Here is a 25,811-nt window from a genome sequence, read left to right as displayed (position 1 = left end):
CCTTCTGGTTCCCCAAAGAACTGTCAGAATTGTGTTGTGTATAAACATATATATATATATATCAATCAGATCTAGAAAAAGCTATATGAGGCTGGGATCTCCAGGGGCTCAACGTGATTTTGGTCCTTGGTAGCTAATAGGGGCAGAACCCTAAAGACCATCTAGCTAATAGTATCCACCCAGAGGCATGCCATAAGCACTTTTTGGGCTCTTTGACTCCTCTTTGACTCCGAGGGATGTGCCCCAGAAGAACATGGATAAGCAGCACTTTCACTGTCACTAATTATAGCACATGATGAAACCCTATCTGCAATTAATTGTGTAGTTTGGGGGAACGCTGCAGGTCCAGATGGGCCGAGAGAATTGAGCTACATATATTAATATCTTATCAAATGCGATCTTTAAGGGGGTAGAAAACCACGGTACCTAAACGGCTTCTGAGATAGTACCCACATATAAAAAGGGTTTGAGGGATTCAACCTTAAATGATAGGCCTAAAAGTTTGATAGATGTCACACAAAAGGTCTTTTGCAGACAAATTTTAAAGAGACTCCTGCATTGAATTGATGAGAACGGGGCTCTATCAAATTTACAGTTACATAATACAGGGGCAACCCTATTACCTGAACCAGGGGCAAAGTAACACTGGGGTTTAAGTATAATACTCAAATAGTTAAACCACCCAAAAAGGAAACATATAAGAAAAAAATAGGGAGAGAAGAAAAGACAGCCCAATATTAATTGGGCCAAATATGATAAAGTAGTTCAAAGGACTTCAAAAGTTATATAAGGAGACAGGATTAAACGAGCTGTTCTCCACAGGTCCAAAATGATAGATGTAGTTAGTGAAGAATTAAACAACCGGGTTGGTACAGGAGATCACAGGGCGATGGGCTCACCTAATTGTCCCACTTGGCTTCGCCCGGTCCCACCAGCATAACGTTCAAGAACTCGTCCGAGAAACAGTTATTTTTGGCCCGCGAACTGTCATAATTCAATGAGGCTTTCTAATATGGAACAGTTTAATTTGTATCCGTAGGGAGTTTTGGCTCTTCATGTGATTTCTCATCTGTATTATTTCCTGGACAAATCATTCAATGTTTTATTGAAAATTACATGGACGCTCCTAAGTTAGTTGTTTTGTCCTGATTGTGATCTTTTAAGTTCATTTTTGGTCGAAACGCCGTTGATGCCTTAACGTGGCCCTAATAGAAGAGCATGCATTTTTTCGCTGTGTGCTTTTTTTCCTGAACCCCCTCCTTGTATATTGTTCCTCCGCCACTTTGTTTGATTATACACTGTATTTTTTGTACTGTTTGTGTAAACCTAAGAGCGCCATTATTGTCTTATGATTGTTTGTCTAACTTTATTAACCGCATCGCTGCGGCGGTTATTTTTACGCTACGCAGCTTTTTTCTAAAAGCCGCATTAGATGACGAGCTCAGCTCGTCATCCGCACACGCCCCCCGTGGCTGATGACGAGCTGAGCTCGTCATCAGCATCAAAGGGGTTAAAAATAATAAACAAAACATTTTCTACTTCATTGAAATATTGTATATATAGTTATTGTGTGCCTGTAACGGGGTAGTGAGGCTACGTACGGGTGACGAGTGGTGGGCCCCCAGAAATGACCTAGTACACCCTCATTCATTGCAGACTGAGACATGGGGGACGGACCACGACGAACTTGATGAGGAGGAACATGGCTCCTTTAAGTGGGCGTATACGGAGGAGGAGGACCCGCCTTCGGCACACGTCAACGGACCCGGATTGGATATGAAGGAGGAAGTGTATTACATGGCGTGTGACATCACCACAGGAGAGGCGGCGAGGAGCGGAGACGGAGACGAAGAACCGGTGAGCGAGAGTACCGAGGAGAGAAGCAGAAAACCCGAGGAATTCCTGGAAGCGAGCGGAGGAGAGTCCGAGGGAGAGCCAGGAGGCCAACGACCCTGCGAGCCGCCGTGCCACTCTCCCGGGGGAGGAGCGTGGCTTTCCCAGGTAAGGCAGCGTATGGCGGCTTGGGTGGAAAGCAAGCTTGTGTTATAGTGTAAATAGCCCCTGTTTGTGTCCTGCGTGTCCCCCCCTTTTGTTTCACTTTTACCCCGCGTTTTTCCCTCACCGTCTTGTACCTTCCCTCCCCACTGCATGGACCTAGGATTGAGTTGCACGTTCACTGGTGACAACTATTCCCTCACATTTCACCTGGTCCCATCGGTGCATAAATACCCCAGCGGACGGCTGAACTAACGGCTCCCTCTCTGTTGGTCTTATCTTTACATGGGGTACCGGAGCCAAGAACTTGCCTAACCCCAGGACCCTGACCAGACCTAGAAGGCAGCGCTGCGCCCAGGAAAGGAAACGGAAGAACACCAACCGCCAAGACGGATCCCAGCCAGTTCGCAAAAGAGAGACTCACCTTTAGAACCAGGAGAACATTGATGTTAAAAACTAATCGAGGCATTCCAATAAAACCCTCATTAATCCCACGTACCGCTGTCCCAGTCGTTTCTGCACCACAATCAGCTATCTCTATTGCCCCGGGTCAACAAGCCCAGTCCACAGTGGTGTCAGAAGTGGGATCTACTCCCTCAGAACAGGACCCAATCATGGACCAAGTCATTCAAACCCTAATCGAAGGCCAACAGAAACTGGAGTGGGCTATTGGCCAGCAAATCAGTACTGCGGATGCCGACCGAGCTCTATTCCGCAGCACCATGACCCAACAGATCGATAACCTTCAGAAAGTGGTGCAGACCCCAGGGACCGCAGTGTCGGTAGACCGGAGACCCTTCGGGCCCCATCCATCGGGGGTCTCCCTACAGAAGTACATTATAGGCAAAGACCCGGACGCCTTCTTGGTTAATTTTGAGCGAGCTGCCCGCGCATGTGGGTGGCCAGAAGATAAATGGCCTTTCTTCCTCGCACCCCTGCTGACGGGAGAAGCACGGACAGCATACCAGGTTGCTAACCATTCCGGAACGTCCACCTATGCCGAGATCAAGGGGGTGATACTGGATCACCTCGGTATGGACGCAGAGGCATACAGGCTTAGGTTTTGGAAAGAAAAAGGAATCACAGGGGAAAATCCTAAAACTTTATACTTACGTCTGAAAATGGCGGCCGAAAAATGGCTGAGACCGGACAACAGGAGCAAAGAAGAGGTCATGACAAGTATTATACTGGAACAATTCATGGAAGCTCTACCATACGGGACTCAAAGATGGTTGAGGCAACATCCCGGCCTGACCGCAGCCCAGGCGATCGAAATGGCAGCAAACTATACCAGGGCCGCACCTCGGACCTTTCCATGGGAGACGGAGAAGTCATCTAAGACCACAGTCCCTCCACCCAAGTTGGAAAAAAAGAAGACCGTCTTCGAACCGGTGAAACCAAGGCCCTTCCGCCCAGACCTTCCTCCTTTAAGGGGTCCTCAGTGCTTCGAGTGCGGGGAATGGGGCCACATAGCAAGGTTGTGTCCCAGGAAAAAGCCCGCGGAGGAACCCATGGAAGTTGGGTATATCCCTAAGGCAGTAATGTACAGCGCAGAAATGGGACCTTCATACTATGTAAAGGTACGGGTGAACCACACTCCTGTAAAAGCACTCCTGGACTCTAGTTGTAGACAATCCGTAATAAGGGAGAAACTAGTGTACCCCGGTCAGATAGGGAAGGAGGGCGAAGTGCACATTCGGTGCGTTCATGGGGACGTCAAAACTTATCCCATAGCGTGCATAACCCTTCACCCTATAGGAAGGGAACCCTGCACCGTAAGAGTTGGAGTGGTGGGGTCCTTGCCGGAAGAACTGATTTTAGGGGTGGACAATCCACAATTCCTAGCCCTGTTCAAAGGGGAGATAGACAAACGCCCTGCCGAGGCTTACCTCTCCACCGAACCGTGGGTCATAGACAGGGGGCTTAGGTATGCACAAGCTAACGATCCCACCCTGCTGAATGCGTGGGAAGCCGCACACGTTGCCCTGACTTCTGACTCACCTCAGCGATACCCCCGCTTTAGTATAGACAATGACCAAGCCCGCAGCGCTGCCGTTACAACCCCTACCTGTGATCGGCAATCCCTGGGAACGGGTGGGTATGGACCTCATAGGGCCCTTACCCGTTCCTCTAGGGGGCATACCTATGCACTAGTGGTGGTGGATTATGCCACCCGTTTCCCGGAGGCCTTTCCCCTAAGCAGTCCCACCACAAAGAATGTGGCAGAAAGGCTTGTTGAACTGTTTTCAAGGGTAGGGTTTCCGAGGGAGATCCTAACGGATCAGGGGACGCCCTTTGTGTCACGTATGATGACAGAGGTATGTAAAACACTGGACCTACAACACATCCGCACATCTGCATACCACCCACAAACGGATGGTTTAGTGGAAAGATACAACCGGACCCTGAAATCCACCCTCAAGAAACTGTTGTCATCAGAAAATAAGGAGTGGGACAGAATGCTTCCGTTGGCTCTTTATGTGGTAAGAGCACAGGTCCAGAGTAGCCTGGGATACTCTCCCTTCGAACTGCTGTATGGCCGGCAGCCGAGGTCCTTGCTAGAAATAACCAGGGAAACATGGGAGAGAGAAGAGGCTAACGAGCAACGGTCCCTTCTAGAATACACCCAGCAGTTGAGGTCACGGTTGGGGAAACTGAGGGATTTGGCCTATTCAAATCTGAAGGCAGCCCAGAGTCACCAAAAACGGTGCTACGATAAAGGCAAAAGATGGAGGACCCTGACTCTAGGGGACTGGGTATTGGTGTTACTACCTTCCTCCACTCAGAAATTTAGGAGCGAGTGGAAAGGGCCATATCAAGTAATAGAGAAGTTCGGCAACACCACATACAAGTTACAAATGTCGCCCACCCGTAAACAAACCTTTCACATGAATCTACTGAAAAAATGGTTGGGACCGGTACCTCGCTCCTCCAATCTAGCCCTCCCTGAAAGCAGTGAAGAATCCACCCTTGCCTTCTTACCAATCAACCCGGAGTTGTCCGACTCGGCGAAACGGGAACTGCTGAATGAACTCCGCCCTTTTTTCCCTTGTTTTCGGATACCCCTGGCTGCACCCACCTGGCAGAACATGAAATACGCACTACCCAGGGCGGTATAGTAAAACATAGGGCATATCGCATACCCGCCGCAAAAAGGGCAGACGTGAGAAGGGAAGTAGCTAGTATGCTAGAGCTTGGTGTCATCAGACCCTCTAAAAGTAATTGGTCATCCCCAATAGTCATGGTGCCCAAACCTGACGGGTCCACCCATTTTTGCATGGACTTCAGGGCATTGAACGCCATTTCCTCCTTCGATGCGTTCTCCATACCCAGGGTGGACGAATTGATTGAACGTATAGGGGAAGCCAAATACATAACGACCCTGGACCTGACAAAGGGTTATTGGCAGGTGCCCTTAAGGGAGGAGGACCGCCACAAAACTGCATTCGCCACCGAGGAGGGACTATACAAATTCAATGTACTCCCCTTCGGCCTCCACGGTGCACCTGCCACCTTCCAGCGGCTTATGAATACGGTACTAGCCCCACATAGCCGCTACAGTTCTGTGTATTTGGATGACATCGTCATCTTCAGTCATACATGGTCAGAGCACCTGGAACATGTATCGCAGGTCATGGCCTCTTTGAGAGATGCCCGATTGCATGTCAACGCCCGAAAATCCAGGGCTGCTTATTCAAGAGTAAAATATCTCGGATTTATGTTGGGGGACGGAGTGATAGCACCCCAAGAAGAGAAGATCAAGGAAATCACAGAAACTCCGTTTCCAACCACCAAAAAGGAACTCAGGGCCTTTTTAGGCCTTATGGGCTATTATAGGCGTTTTTTAAAGAACTTTGCAGATATTGCCAGTGGCGGCTGGTGGCATTTGAAAGTAGTGGGGCGTAAAATGATGGGCATACTGCACCGTTGCGAGCGAGCGCAGTGGGACGCATAATGCTGCACACTAAAGACTGACAGTATGACAGCCAAAAGTTCAATGACTCAGGAAAGAACCAGATGTCCCTTCAGCCAAGAGCAGGCAAAGAGCTGGCATCGTTGACGCCAGGCAGTGTTTAATTTAACTGTGGGCTCAGAGTGCCATTTGAATTGGACTCCTCACTCGTACCATCTCGTTGTAGACAATCCCGGGTTCCTCTTAGGCATGTTCTAGGCACGCCAGACCATGGTTATCTGTTGTTTTCTCTGGGGGCAGATTGTTCAAGCCGCCTGCGCTAAAAGTTATAAATCATGATGCATATGTATTTTTTATTACCGTTACCGATTTTGCAGCGTGAATGAGTAAAGTGCTCTCGCGTGGCAGACAACACACACACATACACATACATACATATACACATACACAACAGACAACACTCGATGAAATGTATTAAATTTCACATACGCATACACACAAAGTTCCATGTGACGGCAGCTCAAGGGAGGTGGACGCGTAAAACTGGCACTTAAAGAGAGCGCACAACATCATGTTGGATATTCTATCTGGTAAACGGTGGCATTTTCAGACTGAATTTCAAAGAAATGTAAAGCGTAGGGTCACATTTGAGAGAACCCAACACACATTGTGAAACGCGACTGCTACCAAGCAATGTTAATTACCTGGACTTCATAATCCAAGCAGTACAATGCAACTTTGAGAAAATGTCAAATATATGTCATTTTGCGACACGTCCTTTCCTCAGACTGAAGTGGGCACGCACATGAGGGAATCTGACAATGTTGCTGCACCAGGAATTACGTAGTAGAAATAGCGGTCTCGCAACTTGCACTGTGAATAAAATGTGACACCGAGTTTACATCATGAAATAGCAATTATTCAGGAGTAACTGGCGGGAACCAGTGTGCTGCATGTGCGAGAATAGAAAACAAACAATTTACCAGACATGGAAAGAATTCTTTTGATGCCAGTCACCACGGCTCTGTAACAATCTTTCCGATAATCGGAATGCTTTAAAGAAATATCTGTTTAAAATGTACCTTAATGTTTAATCTGTTTAACCTTCTCCTTCTATTCCAAGGGCCTAATTTAAGTTTAGCAGGTGCTGGCCGTCTACTTAAAAAGCGGAAATGCTCGATCTGGCCTATTTGTGCATGTTGTACAAATTAAATAATACTGAAGGGGCATCCTCTGACTTTTGGCCGCTGGTTCTGAATTCCTCGAAAAAACGACACTTCCAGGCCTCCTTATTTCGAGTGTACATACGATACTACATACAGTTTACAAAAGGTCCTAAGTCTTCACAATATCTCACTATCTTTCTCACGACAGAATAAGTGCTCAGATGTAACCTTCACAAACACATCCATTCACGACAACACTCTCCACCAAACATTCATGCATACACGCACGCTCACATTCATGCATACACGCACGCTCGCACAAAACACTTTAAAATAAAAGAAAAACACACACACACACTCTTACCTTACCTTGCTGCCGGTTTCGGTCCGCGCCACCTCTGGGCTCTGCTCTCCTCACATCACGTCACAGGCTCACAGCCCCTCACGGCCAATCCTGGCGCCAGGGGGGGCACAGGCCTTCTTGCCCGCAGCACGCCCATTAGGAGGCCGAAGGGCTCCTAATGGGCATGCGCAACCAAGCTAAAACACAAGTGCGCAAGAGTGGACACGGTGCGAAAATTCTCCCTCCGTCCCACTCATGCGCATTTGTGGACTGGTGCTGCATGCTCCCTGGCCTGGCCTGGTGACGTCTGACAAATGACGGCAGACCGCCCACCCCCTTCAGGGCGGTCTGGCGTCATGCAGACAGTTAAGTTGAGTTCGTTCTTCTCCGAGCCCTCGGCGTCTTTGAACTGAATCACTTAAAAAGTTCAAAGACGGGCTGAGCGCAGGGGGGGGGGGGGCAACGCCCCAACGCCCATAATGGACGGACCGCCACTGGATATTGCCACCCCCTTGACCAATTTACTCCAAACAAATGTCAAGAACACCTTACCACGGCCCCCCTCACAGGAAGCCATGAATGCCTTCATTCTATTGAAGAGAGCCAACACCACTAGTCCTGTGTTACTGCCTCCAGACTTTGAAAACCGTTTTTCCCTAGCCACTGATGCTTCGGATACGGGTATAGGAGCGGTCTTATCTCATACAGGAGAGGACCAAATTGAACACCCGATCCTGTACATCAGCAGAAAGCTCCACCCTCGGGAACAACGGTATCCGACCGTGGAAAAAGAGTGTCTGGCAATAAGGTGGGCAGTGGAAAAGTTACGGTATTACCTGGAGGGGAAGGCCTTTACCCTCTATTCGGACCATGCCCCTTTGCAGTGGATGCAAAAGAACCGGACCCAGAACGCAAGGATACTGAGGTGGTTTCTCTTCCTCCAGCCCTTTTCCTTTACCGTTGTGCATAGGAAGGGGAGGGACAATGGGAACGCTGATTACCTGTCTCGCATGCCAATGACCATTCTCCCCGATCGGGAGAATCCAGGGGGGGAGGAGTGTAACGGGGTGGTGAGGCCCCCAGAAATGACCTAGTACACCCTCATTCATTGCAGACTGAGACATGGGGGACGGACCACGACGAACTTGATGAGGAGGAACATGGCTCCTTTAAGTGGGCGTATACGGAGGAGGAGGACCCGCCTTCGGCACACGTCAACGGACCCGGATTGGATATGAAGGAGGAAGTGTATTACATGGCGTGTGACATCACCACAGGAGAGGCGGCGAGGAGCGGAGACGGAGACGAAGAACCGGTGAGCGAGAGTACCGAGGAGAGAAGCAGAAAACCCGAGGAATTCCTGGAAGCGAGCGGAGGAGAGTCCGAGGGAGAGCCAGGAGGCCAACGACCCTGCGAGCCGCCGTGCCACTCTCCCGGGGGAGGAGCGTGGCTTTCCCAGGTACGGCAGCGTATGGCGGCTTGGGTGGAAAGCAAGCTTGTGTTATAGTGTAAATAGCCCCTGTTTGTGTCCTGCGTGTCCCCCCCCCCCTTTTGTTTCACTTTTACCCCGCGTTTTTCCCTCACCGTCTTGTACCTTCCCTCCCCACTGCACGGACCTAGGATTGAGTTGCACGTTCACTGGTGACAACTATTTCCTCACATTTCACCTGGTCCCATCGGTGCATAAATACCCCAGCGGACGGCTGAACTAACGGCTCCCTCTCTGTTGGTCTTATCTGTACATGGGGTACCGGAGCCAAGAACTTGCCTAACCCCAGGACCCTGACCAGACCTAGAAGGCAGCGCTGCGCCCAGGAAAGGAAACGGAAGAACACCAACCGCCAAGACGGATCCCAGCCAGTTCGCAAAAGAGAGACTCACCTTTAGAACCAGGAGAACATTGATGTTAAAAACTAATCGAGGCATTCCAATAAAACCCTCATTAACCCCACGTACCGCTGTCCCAGTCGTTTCTGCACCACAGTCAGCTATCTCTATTGCCCCGGGTCAACAAGCCCAGTCCACAGTGCCCAATTAATATTGGCCTGTCTTTTCTTCTCTCTCTTCCCCTTTTTTAGGTCTCGCCTGTCGATGCGCATGCGCATCGAGCAAGGCGAGAGTATTGGGACTTATCTACTCTTTATCCACACTGCAAGGAATCGTGGCGATTCCTTGCAGTGCCCGTGACTTTTAAGCTCAATGCGCATGCGCATTGAGCTTAAAAGCGCGTGCACGTCCGTCTTTGTTTACCCGCTCCGCCCCCTCCCCTTCCCGCCGTGTCGCATTTCTCCTCCCCTCTCCCCTCTCTTCCCTCCGTCTTGTTTATTTTACCCGCTCCGCCCCCTCCCCTTCCCGCCGTGTCGCATTTCTCCTCCCCCCTCCCCTCTCTTCCCTCCGTCTTGTATGCCACTCGCAACGCTCCCTGTTGCTGTCTCACACAGGTATGCGTCTCTCTCTCTCTCTCATGTCCTTCTCCCCCGCCCCTCTGCTCTGCTCTCTCCCCATTGTGCTTCTCCCCCGCCCCTCTGCGCTGCTCTCTCCCTTGTGCTTCTCCCCCTACCCGTGTTGCTCTTACTCGCTTTTCTTGTGCATCTCCACAGCCTCTCTCTCGTGTGTTCTCCATTGTGTGCTTCTTGCCCTTCCCGCACGTGTTGCGGTCTCCCCCGTGCACGGTTTTCCCCTCAGCCATTAGTGTCTCCATTGTGTACTTTAATGCTGAAACAAATCTCCTCCGCTCTCACGTGTTGTACCCTCATGCTGGTGTGCCTCTCCTCTGCCTGCTCCAGTTTCGGTCTCACTCAACGTGCACGTTGCTCTTTCTGTCCATTAGATTGCTCCCCCACTCGTGTTGCTTCCCCCACACCCTCCTGTTGCTTCACCATACCTCCTGTCCTCTACGACCCTCTGCGTTCTTTCACTGAAGTGCACCTCTCGCCCTCTAACACGTCACACCAGCTGTACTCCTGCCCTTCCCAGAAACCCTGCAGAGTATTGCTCAGGAGTAAAGCAGCCGCTTGTTCTATCTGCTCCAAAAGCTTTGCATTAAACTCCAGGGAGTTCACGGTTTTACTTCTGCACAATTTTCAGTCTCAAGTACGAAGCGGCTTTAGTTTTAGCTGTTGTAGGGAGCATGGCTACGGTCGTGGCGCTATGTGCGAAAGCCTGGATCTCTCGGCCCCACAAGACAATTGCCCCCGAATGCTGGTTCTAATGTTTGCAAAGCTCCAGCGGGTCTGCGACTGACTCGAGAGCCCCACCCGTCTATGAAGGAACACGGCTGATCCACGTCAGTGTGTTTATTTCAAGGGTATTCATTCATTCGTCACTTTACAATCGAAGGTGAGCACTACACACGCATGACGTCAGCACACGGATGGCGCCTCCACACGATGATCACGCAACAATATTTCCAGCACGAATCGGGTCCATTTTAAAAGGGAGGTATGACGGGTTACCTCCTCAGGGCATCACGTGATATGGTGTTTAGACACATTATACAGTGCGCATATACATCAAGATGAGTGGCATTTGAATCACACTGACGTCATTGTATGCAAGAATTCTCACTCATATCCATAACAGTACTCTTAGGGTCATAATGAAGTGATTCTGTAATGAATTATGAGCTATGCGCTTGCCCATTGTTTAATACAGACCTTTTGCTTTCATTGCAGCAACTGTTTTTGATATAAAGTGCCTTTCCCAGTACAGGACCTATTAGTCCTAAATATTTTTTCCTGAGAATCGTAGGTAGAAACTGCTGTCCTATTTCAGAATACTCTGTCCGATGATCGACTGTGTCAAGTGAGCGCGGGAAAACTCGATGTGCCTTTTGTTAATTTACCCAAGCAGTCTATAGTTACGTTTGTTGTTATGACATGAGCTACATTTTTTAACAGCTTTAAAGTAGGCTACATTTTCGAAAGAAAGAGCTTAACTTCCGTATTGTAATAAGCCTGATTACAGATGATTTTACACACGCCACTCCATAATCTAAGCTTTTGCTTGACAATTGTTAGGGTGGAATTCTGTACGAATGTAATGTGGAATAATCGTTTCCATTGTTACAGCACTGCAAAAAAACACAAGCGCTTTTTACTTATATACTGGCTTGTTAGCCAACGCCGTGGTTCTTGTTTGTCTACTTCAAAAGGATGGAATGCTAGGCAGGCCCTGTATGGATTTATACCTTTCACCTACAAATATTTGGAGAGAGCGTTTAAACAAACTATCTCGCATGCTATTACCATATGTTTTGGTAAACACACCACTGCAGCAAATTCTTTCAGTTTTCTGCTGTGCTTGAAAAAAACCTTATCATCACCGGAATGCACATAATAAAAGAGGGGCACCTTTTATTATAAGTGTGCACATAGACTTTTTTGTGCTAAGTGCAAATTGCAACATTTCAATAAATATTTTACTCTGAGTGATAGAAGGGGCTCTGTTAGTAAAAAGCTGTTACGTACTTTAGGATGCAATTTAATCACTTGTTGAGTAACATTTTAAACCCCTCACCCTCCCTCACCCCCACCCTCACCCTCACTCACCTTCAACACCTCACCCTCACTCACCCTCACCCACACTCACCCTCAACGCCTCACCCTCACTCACCCTCAACACCTCACACTCACTCACCCTCACCCTCTCTCACCCTCTACCCTCACTCACCCTCAATACCTCACTCTCACTCACCCTCACTCACCCTCACTCACCCTCACTCACCCTCACTCTCACTCACCCTCAACCCCTCACCCTCACTCACCCTCAACCCCTCACTCACCCTCACCCACCCTCACCCTCACTCACCCTCAACCCCTCACCCTCACACAGTGCAATAGGTCTCGGAGCATTTGAGTTAGAGCTTTTAGAAATGTTTATGGCTTTTTTTTTTAATTCTTTAGCATTGGCTACAGGAAACAAAAATGCTAAAGATTTACAAAAAACCCATAAACAATTCTAAAAGCACTAACTCTAATGCTGCGAGACCTATTGCATTTCCAATGCTTGTTCTTATATGTCTCCTTTTTGGGTGGCTTAATTATTTGATCAAACTTACAAGTAGGGTTTCGGAGTGGTATTAGTACTATAAGCCAGACTTTTTTGATTTATGACAGTTTATTGGAAGACATCTTTATATGGCCTTTGTGGGTCCTAAAACTGCACTTGACCTGGTCCCTTAGCAAAAACTTTGGGTGGCGGTTTAAACATAATGGGGTTCCTGCTGCATTAGTGAGCAGTATAGTGAGACTACACCAAGATACCTATGCACAGGTTAGATGAGTTTTTAGGGGGAGCGAATAAAAAGCATAGCAACTCCTAAAGGGGTATGCCCAGACTGTACTAGCTCTGACTTTATTTTCCCTATATCTTAATGATGTATTGGCCTGCCTGTAAAATTTAAGTAGTGATGCACCGAAGATTGCAGGAAGGCAATCCCCCTCCTACTGTTTGCGGATGATACTCTGCTGGTGTCTAAAACCCCAATGGGTCTACAGATACTGGTTGACCAATTGGTGGGCTTTTGCGCAGAGAGGGCGTTGACAATAAATCAAACAAAAACTACACTTATGGCCATTAACCCACAGAAGTCCTTCAGAGGACCTATAACGCTAGAGGGGATTGAACTCAAAAGAGTTTCAGAATTTGACTATCTCAGTATAAGGATTACCCAGAATATGCTCTGATCCTCCCAAGTTAAGAAGAGTAGCATTAATATATGTCCTCATGTGTCTGGGATACAGAGAATGTACTGGGCATCTAAAACTAGACAGACTACAATGAGAGTATATAGATTGAAGGCTGAAAGCAGTGTCCTTTATGGGGCAGAGATGTTGGGATTTGCAGGGGCTATCCTGTTTGAGAAAAGTTGAGAATAACTTTCTGAGATCTTTGACTGGGCTCCCGAAGAGTACTTCTCTGTTACCCTTATGTTGGGACCTGGGCATAAAGCAAATTGTTCACAAGCACAGTAAAGACCAGTTTTGTTTTGGAAGAGACTTAAAGTTTACACCCCCCCTAGTGGAGTATTATAATGCTTTTAAAAACACGTAATCGAGTTAGATAAGAGCATAAAATTCACTGGACAAGATCAATTAGAGGTACATTGTCCCACATTGCTTTGGATAAATACTGGAACGATCATGACTTCCCTTTAAATCTTTATACGGTTGCACGTAAGGAAGCCTTTCGGTCGCACTAAAGGACACTAGAGATGTGCAGAGGTAGGCAAGGAGCTTTAACTGTTGCCTTTCTAGACTTAAAATAGCATAGTATGTACCAACCTTTACCTAAATTATATTTCTGCTCCTTTAGCTAGACAACTGTACATTCAATTTTGACATGGACACCCCTGTAACAGTAGTTTTGCGCAAAATGGAAATCCAAATTGGACCACAGTACATGTCAGTGTCCTGATGAGAGCCTGTAATTTTTTTGCCAGGTTACACAAAACCTAGGTCGGACTGGATGCTACCCATTTGTAAGAAACTGAGAGCTTGGCAGTGTGTAGTAGTATTAAGGCTCTTAAGAGCAGAGTCTAAGGAATCCTTTGTCTCTGCAGTTGCGAAGTATCTCTACTGGAGCTGGATAATTAGAGCTAACACAATAATACAACATACCATAGATGTTGGAGAGGCATCCCAGAATTCATGTTAGAATTAAATCAAAAGATGGGATCGGGTGGTTAACTTTCCCTTGATGTGCCCAGTAATGCCTCTTTTCTTGGAATCTAGGGGGCTGGAGTTGCTCAAGGTCCCCTTTTGTTGTGTGCTGTTGTCTTAATTATCTTATATACAATGAAATGGAATATATAAAGTAATGTTTTTTACATTTGAAACCAGGAAGGTTCTTCCTCCTATATGGAATTGTCTATTATGCACTGTTTTTATTTATTTATTCTCAAATGGTTTGATATTTGGTTTTTATATAGATTTCTAATATTTTTAGTTTTTGACTCACTTGCTGTACTTTATGGTTTATACTCCAAATAAAGTCAAATTGAATGAATCATCTCTGCATTTTATTAGGATCAGGAGACATCTTGACAACTTTTGGTAAAAGCATTTGTGTACAATCAGTGTGCTATGGTACTATGGTGGTAATTGCAAGAAAATCCTATTCTGATGTGTAATCCGCAATTTCACAAAATATATACACGGTTTCTTTCATTTTCATAAGTGGAGGAAACTTCTAGGCTATACTTGTCAGGATGGTCGGGGCAGAGCTGTTCGCTGCCCCATTTGCATTTCTGAGGGCTGCCTCCAGCGCACTCACAAAGGAACATGACTCCAGACCACTTGGAACCGGGGCAGGAATGCGAAGGGAACAAATCGGTTCCTACCTGTCGGTGTAGTTTTGGAGCTTGAAGTATTTTCTTGATTCACATGTTGTGCATTATTCCGCCATTTAGTGGTTGGGTCCGAAATTGTAGTATTTCTTTTCTTTTTTTTGGTGTCCTCCTGTGACGTCGCGGGATTTTATTCGGGAGCTCCCACCTTTGGTCACCATCTTCGGATTCTTTTTTTTTTGGGCTCTTCTCTTCCTATTCTCATCCTTCCTGGCCGAGGAGGGTGGGCTCGCTAGTGAATCCAGAAAATTCTTCAAGCTTCAAAACTACAACGACAGGTGAGAAACTATTCGTTTTGCAACATGAATCTTTTCTGGATTCACATGCTGTGCCTACACTTTGTAGCGGTTTGCTAGTCTTGAGGTGACTGGGTGGAAGATGAGTTTTGGTTTGTGAATAGATGTTGTAAGACCTTTTCTGCTACTTGTGCTTCTTTATTCCTGTGAATATCCACACAGTAATGTCTTTTGAATGCGTGCACTGAAGACCATGTTGCAGCCATGCAGATGACCTGAACAGGAGTATTAGCTAGAAAGGCAATAGTTGCTCCTTTCTTTCTTGTTGAGTGTCCCCGCGGGGCACCTTGTAAGGCCTGTCCTGTTTGCCTGTGGCATAAATGTATGGATTGTGCTGTGCCTCTTTCAATGGTCTTTTTGGTTACTGGTCTTCCTAGAAAACTGTTTGCAAAGGATACAAAGAACTGTTTAGTTTTCCTGTGTTCCTTGGTTCTTTCAATGTAGTACATGAACGACCTTCTTGTGTCAAGTGTTTGCAAAGCTCTTTGTGCTTTTGTCTTTGGGTTTTGAAATTAACTTGGTATTTGTATACTGTGATCTAAGTTGAATCTTGATGCCACTTTTGGTATGAATTGAGGATCTGTCCTCATGACAATTCTGTTACTATGTATTTGGAAGTACGGTTCCTGTAATGTTAGTTCCTGTAGTTCACTAACTCTGCATAAGGATGTTATTGCCACTAAAAAGGCAGTCTTTAATGTGAGCATTTGTTGCGTTGCTTTGTGCAGTGGTTCGAATGGTGCTTTCATCATTTGTGCTAGAACTATGTTCAGGTTCCATGTGGATGCTTGCACCATTTTTGGATGTGCAATTCTTTTTGCTCCTTCTAGGAATCTTTTGACCACATGTGAAGTGAAGAATCTTTTCCCTGTTTCTCCTCTGGTATAAGCTAAAATTGCTTCCAAGTGCACTTTCAAAGATGTATAGCATAATTTACATTCCAGTAAATGTGTCAACTACTTAAGCACTGTTCTCTCCAGGAGGTGCTAGGGGGCGCATCCGCCGGGCAGACGCAGCCCTTGCGTGTTTTACGATGCTTAATGGATGCTAACCCCAATTTTAAGCCGAGATTCGGAGACGGGACACCTCCGGGAACCGGTGGATGTGTTTGCACCTCATTGCTGCGGTAAATTTTTGAGAAAATAACAGCGATACAATCAGGACCGGTGCGGAGGGCAAGATGGTGGGCGCCACCGCTACGCTGCTTGAACTATATAGCGGAGCGGACTGACAGTGACATCGGGCGCTGCCATCTACCCCGGGGCAGTAGACCGTGACATAGGTGATCGAGCCAGCGGACTATCCTCACCCAGTAAGGGGTAACCCTTATATTACGCTAGAACTAGCTGGTCAGCGCGATCAGGACTCACCTCACAAAATGGCGGCGCCCATGATCGAAATCCCCTGCCCTGACGGGTCGCGCAGAATGCAAGGCGGGCCGCCCGTGGCGGTGTAAGAGCTCACACAGAAATAACGTTGAAACTGTGCAGCGACGACTGGGGAGGCGAGATAGGGGCACCATAATGACTGCATCGTGATGATGAAGCCCTCGGAATAACGGAACCACAAACATACAAAATGGCGGCCGTCCGTTGCTCTGAAGTGTAGGCAGAAGAGGTGGTGAGCGTGATATTACCATCACTGTAACTAAGTTGGCACATAATCGACTGTGGGGCACAGCTGTCGCTGCGGGGACTATTAATATTGAGAGGGACTGCAGATCTGCTGTGTGGGCCAGTATTGCTAGACCACTTGCTACCCAGCCTTCAACTCCACCGCAGTAGCCTCCCGCGGTCCCATCGCTGCCTCACGGATATAGAATGCAACAGGGAATGTGGTGCTGTGAGGGAGCGCACTGAGACGGATGCGGTGGACGTTACAACATTCTGATATCCAAATGCACAAGCCTACTTGAGCGGGAAATATAAAACCGTCTGGAACACACCTCCCTTGTCGGGCCTTGCTACATCGTGCAAGCGAGGTCGACTGTCGCTACTTGCTAGAAGGTTGCCCCCTCTTCCAGTCCTGGAGCAGGCTCCCCTTGAATTTGCCTGTACGACGCCACGTGTCCTCCTGAGTTTGGAACTCGAGCTCAGCGTGGGTTATCTGTAAACGCAGCCACCAGCGTATCCACAGTTGAGAGGTGTTTAGACTGGCCCCAACAGCACTCAGGCTTTGACAATCGGACCACCATGGGTAAACCGGATAGGCAGCAATCTAAGCTCACCTTTGAATCACGAAGAGCGCCTAAAGGCCAGAATGATCAATTGGAAGGTGAATCGGAAACGGATGCCACTGAGGGGAACAATATGGAGGCCATCCTCAAAGCAATACACACCAATTTGCAGAACATCAATGGGAAGCTCGATCATCTGACGGGCCGAATGGACAGTATGGCAGCGAAAATGGATAAACAGGGGGAACGGTTAGACACAGCAGAACATAGCATTTCCGCGGTCGAGGATGAATCACATGGAACGGCGGGGAGATGTACGGGCATGGAAAAAGTCCTCGAGGTCATCAGGTCAAAAGCGGAGGAATTGGAAGCCCGTACCCGCCGAAACAATGTTCGGATAGCGGGCCTTCCGGAAACAACAAATACAGGCTGCATGGAATCGTATGTCGAGCAAATGTGCAAGATACCTTTGGGGAGAGTGCTTTGTCGCCAATTTTTATAATCCAAAGGGCACATCGATCCCTTGCACCGAAACCGCCAGTAGGAGCTACACCACGGCCCATTGTAGCTCGTATGTTGAACTATAGAGATCGTGACACCATTCTTCGCCTGGCATGTGAAAAAGGGCAGATTCAACATCAGGGGAACAAGCTGGAATTCTATCCCGAATACACCATTGCAGTACAACAGGCACGATGAGAGTTCACTACAGTCAAAGCGAAACTTCAAGAATTGCAGATCAGTTATGCCATGCTTTACCCTGCACGTCTGAAAGTTACCTGGGAGGAGAAGACGATCATTCTCACCAGTCCTAAAGCGGCTCAAGATTTCCTCAAAAAAATAACCAGCAAAGGAAAGAAAGCGAACAGATCGGAGCAGCAGCACGACTCTGACTGATGGTGAGGTACTGAAACATTGACTGTATGCAGAGACGGCCATGACACTCTACAATGTGGTATGCTGACAGATGATGACTGTAATGGGTTAGACTGTGAGATTGCCAATTACAATGCAATCAGTGTATCCATGTCTGTGTTAGATCGCATATCTTACAATTGAATATCAGCATTAATAGACAGGACTACAATCCAGCATGGGTTACAGGGCTGAGGAGCACTTCTGTCGCGACTGTACCATGCATAAGTGCTAAAGCAAGTGCTTAAGGAACTCACAATGAACCACATCCAGAGGCGGTAGATTGTTTTTCGTTTTGATACCTAACGATGCCAATGTAGCGCACGATGAACAGTCGGGTTGGCAGCTACAAGGTCAAAGGGACATACAATAACAATGGATTACTGATTATCTGTATCACTACACTGCATTCTAAGTATTATATGATGTAGGGTTGCTTGTGCACATGTTTGTGCGAGAGACATTGCCTAGCTTATTCAACTAAGCGGAGATAGATGTATCGAACCGACAGAGCATTTTGGGTCACTGTATTCTATGTTCCCGATTTGATACAAGTGTAAAGGTGCGGGGCACACACACCTGGATGTTTTCAGCGACGCAGCATCTGTTTAACCAAGTTAATGTCTGCCCCCATCCATTAAGTTGGATGGTGTAGTGTACCCTCGGTGGACCTCCACATGGGTGATCCCCACAAAGGTTATGTTATCTAGGGAGGTTAATTGGGGGACATGGCTTCGGCAGGATTGGCTTGCTGAAGTGGGTGGGTGGAGTTGGGGTTTTGTTTTTGTCAAAGGGCCAAAACATTTAAGATGCATTGCGGAAATTCATGCTATATTCTGGTTACTACGCAAAGAGTTGATTGGGGGCATGGGAGTAGACATCGTTGACACACGTTCAATTTGGAAATGTTCTCACAAGTTTAATGCCGCATAGACAGAACACCTTAGGTAGAAAGAATCTGAACCTCCTCACGTGGAATGTGCGGGGCTTCACGAATCCAAAGAAAATATAACAGATATTTGCATGTCTCGATAGATGGGGCACAGATATAGCTTTATTACAAGAGACATACATAGCTCAGAATTTGCACAAAACAATAGGTGCGAGATGTGCGGAATCAATACACAAAGCTAACTACTCCTCATACTCCAGAGGGGTGATGACATTAGTAAAGAAGGGTGTACATTTCTAAATAACTCGAACGATCCTTGATCCCAATGGGAGGTTTGTTATACTAACAAGGATATTGAGAGGTCAGCGGATAACACTGGCCAATGTATATGGTCCCAACGTTGATTCTCCCTAATTTTTCCAAGACATTTGGAATTATATGCATGGTCTCACTGACACCAACATAATATGGAGAGGGGATTTTAATATTGCGCTTAGGGATTACACGGACCGATCGCTGACATCCACAGAACCACACAGGAAGGCACGCGCAAAAGTGTTGGATATCATGGAGGATCTCCCTTTGAGAGATCTCTGGAGGGCAAGAAATCCAGATGTACCAGGGGCGACACACGTCAACATGGCACATGGTAGTTGGTCCTGCATAGATTATTGGTTGGGATCATATAATATCTTACTATGGACAGAGATACTGAAAACACCTCCTAGAACACTATCGGATCACAACCCGGTCTTGTTATCACTCCAAATACCACAGTACTTCCCCCCTCCCTTTAGCTGGAGATTTAATGCCAAAGAACTTACAGACTCCACATATGCGGATACCATAGCCACGGCCATAAAAGATTACTTTCAGTTAAATGTATCGACGGTTGAAGACCCGGGCACTCTCTGGGAGGCGTTTAAAGCAACTCTGAGAGGGGTATGCATGAGTACCACAGTAGGCATACTGAGGGATATTAGGGGGCAGATCAGCAGATGTGAAACCCGAATGAAAGAACTTGAAACTGAATATGAGAGAACGCAAAACGCAGCTCTTCTGGGGGAACTGAGACAGGTATTTACAGAAAACCAAACATACACGGAGGATGAGCTCAAATATGTCTCCAAAAGACCGTCCACAAGACAATTTGGAGAAGGGGGTAGACCAGGCAAAGTCCTTGCAGCTACGATTTGTGAAGGGAAAGGCTCTCAGGCAATCTTGCAAATACGGGACGTGAACGGCAAACTGATTATGCGCACAGAGGGTATCCTAAGCAGTTTTGTACATAACTATAGCGAGTTGTATAAGTCATAGCAGACAGCACCCCCAGAGGACATATTTAGTTACCTGAACGATGTAGCCATTGCATGGCTGTCAGACAACCAGCATGAATACCTGTCACTAGCAGTACCGGTGGAGGAAGTTACAGAAATTATACAAACACTGCCTAATAGGAAAGCACCTGGCCCAGATGGGTTTACATGCAAATTTGATAAAACATATGTGGATATCCTGGCTTTCTATTTGGTGGATATGTATGACAAGGCATTCGAATAGGCAGAGCTGCCCCCGACATTACGGGAGGCGGTTATAATCACCCTCATCAAGCCGCATAAAGATCCTGAAATATGTGGGTCGTACCGACCTCTATCGTTGATAAACGTTGATTCTAAAATCCTAGCCAAGATTCTAGCAGTCCGCTTAAAGCCACTTATGACAAATCTGGTCCTACCGGACCAAGCAGGTTTCATACCTTCCAGGGCCACTTCACACAACACCAGAACACTCTTTGCTCGTTCTCACTATCTAACGCCAACAACTAAAGCAGTGGCGGTCATGTTGGATGCCACCAAGGCGTTTGATTCGATAGAATGGCCGTATCTCATAATGATCCTGAAACGCATGGGTTACCCCCCGATATGCATACAGTGGGTAAAACTACTATACACAAACCCGGTAGCTAGGGTACGAGTGAATGGCTATATTTCAGACATCTTCCCTATTGCCAGGGGCCATCTATCGCCCCTGCTCTTCGGTTTAGCACTGGAGCCGTTATCTTGCCTCATTCGACAAAATTACAATCATTCGGCATTACACTTCCCAGATCGACCATTACACATATCATTATATGCGGATGATATGCTTCTATATATTTGCGATCAGGAACAAAATCTAGACCCGCTATTAAGGGAATACATTAAATTTGGGATAAGGAAGTATGTGGAATAAATGCCCTTGTTCCTTTCCTTGTGTGGTATCTGCTCTATTGCATGTTTGTTCAGAAGTTCTTGTACCTCTTGGAGTAATTTAATTAATTCCTTTTTGGAAAGTATCTTTTTGCTTGGTCTTCTGCTTGGAGGTTTCTTTGCCAGCTCTATGCAGTAACTGTACTCTATTATGTTTAGTATCCTTCTGTCTGAAGTTATCTTTTTCCACTCTTCGAGGAAGTATGTTAAGCTGCTTCCTACTGGTGTAATATGTTGCAGGAACTGTTTGCTTTTCTGTTTTAGGGTTTGCCTTGTTTTTGTTTTGTGTAGCACACTCAGTGATTTCTTTGGAGTGTACACAGGTTTTTGACTGCAGTCGCTTGGTGGTTGTTTGTGGTCCCCCTCGTTGTGGCTGGCCTCTTCCCCGAACTCGCCCTAGAATGGATTGCCTACCCTGTTAGTATTGCCAATTCTGCTGCTGTCCCTTTTGTTGTCCCTGGCTTACTCCTTGGTAGGTCTGTTGAAAAGCTTGGTGCGAGGTTGTAGGCTGGTGGTTACCTCTGTACATTGGTCTCCGTGAGGGTGTGCCTCTACGCATGCCTCTGAACTGCAGTGCACCCATAGACCTTGCTGTTTCATTGTCTTTCTTTAATTGGTTTAGTTTTTCATCCACCGCACTTCCAAATAGCTGTTCGTCATTGAAAGGTGAGTTTAGAATGTTAGTTTGCACCTCTGGCTTGAAGCCAGAGATTCGCAGCCATGTATGCCTCCTTTCCGTGATGCTGATTGCCATTTGTCTGCTGGCTGTTTCAGCAGTGTCTAGTGCTGATTTTAAACATGTGTTTTCCAGGTTTCCTCCCCCACTAAGTAGTTTGCCCTCCTTTGGAATTGCTCTGGTAGGTGTTTTAACAGCTCTCCAACTTCTTCCCAATGTTGATATGCCTGCCTGTTGATCAAAGCTTTAGAATTAGCTATGTGCCATTGAATTGCCGCATTTCTACCAACCTTCCTTCCCATGAGATCCATCCTTTTGCTCTCTTTGTCAGGTGGAGGGCCCACATTAGTAAGTACATTAGCTCTCTTTCGAGCCGTAGAAGCTATAATTGAGTCTGCTGGCACTGAACCCTTGATGTACATAGGATCCTTAAAGGAATGCTTGTTATTTTTCTCCCGTTTTGGTGCGACCGCCTTGCATGTGGCTGGTTCTTTAAAAGATTTCTTACCTTGATCCAAAACACTTGGAAACATGGGAAGGAATTGGCTCCTTGTTTGGGTAGGCAGTAAGGTTTCTAACAGAAAACATGATTGTTTTTTTTTTCTTCCAATTGCACTTCATAGTTGTCTGCTGCTTACTTTATGACTTGGCTGTACATTCCAATGTCATCTGGTGGCGAAGGCCTCGATGAATATGTCTCCACTGCTTCTTCTGGTGATTTGGCGTCAAGATCTTTCCATTGCAGATCTTGAGCCTCTGAAGTCACCGAACCAGCATATGTTTGATCCTCTTCCTCTCCCTCGTCTTCGAAGAATTCTTCTTCTTCTTTGTCTTGTGGTTCAGGAGTTGTTGGCGACTGTAATTCATCAACAATATTTTCGACGTCGACATTGATCGAAATTTTCGTTGGAATTCTGAAAGGTTTCACCTTTTTGTTGAAATCTTTCTTGCTTTGCTTCGAGTCTCTTTTTCTTTTTCTCCATCTCTGACGCGTGAATTACGGCATAGACTTTCCGCCTTTCTTTTTTAGCTTGACGGCGCCGATGCAGCTGTCGAAGCCTGTTTCAACCTCTCTTTTTTGGACGTCTGAGCGTCCTTTTCGTGCCTGTCTATCAACGTCTTTGAAGTTTTTAGGGTCTTTTTTGCCGTCTCGGAGTCCTTTGTCTAAGGAACAGACGGATTGTTTTTCCTTGCAGACATCGAGTGTTTTGACGCCGAGGCAACTTTTCAGGGTTTAGAGTCCGTTTTTCTGGACTCGCTTATCTTTTTCAAGGTCGACAGTTCCAATCCCTCCTTTGGCGTCTTCTTCTCGAGCTCAACGACTGTGACATCTGTTTCCCCTTCGACTTCTGGACCTTTGACGACGTTGTCCTCGTCTTCGCTTGAGAGGCCCAGGTCTCAAAGCGATGGTGGTAGGTCTTTACCCTGCATGTTATAGTTGGCTCTTCTCTGCCTCTATCTTACTCTCAACGTCTTTGGGGTGAAAGCTGAGCATGCGTTGCAGCCGTCGCTTCGGTGATCCTTTGGCAGACAAAGGTTGCAGACTGGATGGTGGTCTTTTTGTGCATATTTGTGGTGACAATTGTCACAGAACTTGAAAGATGTTTTGTCCATTAAAGTGCACAGGGAGCCCCCTGCATGCACATTCTTCGTATTGTCGAAGTTTTGTTTCTCCCTTTTCTTCACGCTACGTCTCGTAGGATCGAAGTCCGGTATGTCGAAGACCCTTTCCTCCTGTTCTTAGGATCATTTTTGTTATTTTTTTTGTTGATTCTTCTCTACAATCTTCTGGAGCTCCTCCGTCTCGATCCAGACCCAAAGGCGGAAAAAAAGAATCTGCTGCTTGAGGCCTGCCTTGTTCTTCAAATGACTGCCCTGCTGCTTGAGGCCTACACTGCTCTCTGAAAAGGAAGACTGGACCTGCTCCTCATCCAAGGCTAATCTGAGTGACTCCAAAGGTCAATTGCTGACCTCCTGTTCTGAGCTACAGGAACACAACAAGCTCCAGAGACCTCCAACTGGCCAGCTGACCTGCTGCAACTGGCCCTGCTTGGACCTGCAACTGGACATTCCTGAGTCCTGCTTGCCCCTGCTGGAGTGAGTTCCTGATCCCCAATCAGTACCTCTGCAGGCCTGTGCCCTTGGCTGGAATCAGTTAACATCCTCTAATGACATCGTGAAGTTTTAAACTCTGCACGTCAGACTCTGAGAAGGTAACTTTTTCAACAGGACTAACATGGTCCCTGTATCCGGCCTGCACTCCATTACATTTGGCTAGAACTTGTGATTTTGTCGCGGTCAAGCCCGATCAGATACCCCCAGTTAGCACTTTCTGTGTTTTGGTGCTTTTTTTACTTAAACCTTTACAATTGCATACCTCTGGATTGGATTTTTGTAATTGTGGTCTCATTTTATCCTTTAGATTGTGCTCTACTGTCCTAAAATGGTGTGGAATATCTTCTGTTTACTTATTACTACTTTTCGTGTGCTGCATAAATACTTAACACAATGCAGTTAAGTTAAGCCTGTTATTACGATACCATTGACACTGGTGACTTACTGACAATGCAAGTTACAAAATAAATATCAACACATTTAAAAAAGACAGGGATTAATGACAGAATATATAGGTTACCATTTATAAAGTCAATGGCAATTAAATATTCTGTCAGCACAGAATATAATGAAGACACTGAAATACCTTTATAAAGAATATTTCAGTATAATGTCTCCATCAAAATGAGAAGAGGTGTAAATGTGTGTGTGTGTACAGTCAAAGACATCATCTGCACTTGATCAAAATATAGAATTATAAAACAAAAAAATCTGATGCAATGTTTATAGACTCAGCAAAGTTGAATTAACAGCTGTTAATAAAGAGGAAATGTGATGTGTGTGATCTTAATAGTAGAAATAAATGAAAATACTAAACAATTTCTTTAGAAACGAAAATGCAGTTTTGATTGCATTGGTGAAAACGTAATTAAAATCGTATCTAACAAACACATTTGAAAAAAGATATTGTCAATGGGTTGCAGAGAATGTAGGTGAGTCATATAGAACACGATATGTCAACTGGAGAGAAATACACAACACTTTTCCTTTTGACACTGATGAATTGTTTGATCTGTTTTAACTTCATGGCTTTAGTAATGTGCTCAATGTGATATCATTGGTAACCTGTGACTTCCTCATTAATGGCCTCAATCAGGTCACTGAAATGTCATCCACAAAGCATTGGATAGTAAGGGTTATATTGCTTTTTATGTTGAGAATTCGTCTGTTTGCATTTTGTTATGCCTAACATGACCTTACACTACTGTGTCCCAATTGCTGTGAGTAGAGAAGATGCATAATGCCAATTGTGTATTATGGTTTTACAATTCTTCTGGGGACCTCTGACACAGGTTAAACCGCAATTCTGTTTGATATGTCACTAGAACCATGCAACGACATCAAAGAAGCTATTTGCAATATGCTTTTTATGAAATTCATAATTCTTGGCAATTAATCACACTTGTGAATTATGACGCGTAATTTACAGTTATGACTTTTTTTTCTTGATGAGGCATTTTTTGTTGCAATAAAACATAACTGCAACAACAACACTCTAGCTTAGAGCTGCCCAAGGTATGAAAAATACAGCAAGAGGAATATACACCGAGTGTATCGAGGATGATATTTGCAATGAAGCTCCAAATACATTGTGATATAATTGCTATATGTACAAGGCAGCAACTGAGAGGAACATTTAGTAATATTCTGTGGCATTAATGCTTGGCGGAAAGACACACAATCTAACAACATCACATGCATTTTTGGGGCAGATAAAAGTGATCTGC

At 46.2% G+C, this 25,811-nt stretch overlaps 1 protein-coding gene across 33 annotated transcripts in view; it reads right to left on the bottom strand.

Moving 5' to 3' along the window:
* Positions 1-25,811, bottom strand: part of SORBS1 (sorbin and SH3 domain containing 1) — a 1,099,691-nt gene that overhangs the window by 325,367 nt on the left and 748,513 nt on the right. The gene's annotated exons all lie outside the window — the stretch shown is intronic.

Source organism: Lissotriton vulgaris, chromosome 5, assembly GCF_964263255.1.
Source record: "Lissotriton vulgaris chromosome 5, aLisVul1.2, whole genome shotgun sequence".
NCBI classification, from domain to species: domain Eukaryota; kingdom Metazoa; phylum Chordata; class Amphibia; order Caudata; family Salamandridae; genus Lissotriton; species Lissotriton vulgaris.
The sequence above is the reverse complement of the archived record's forward strand: the minus strand, read 5'-3'. Positions and strand labels throughout refer to the sequence as shown.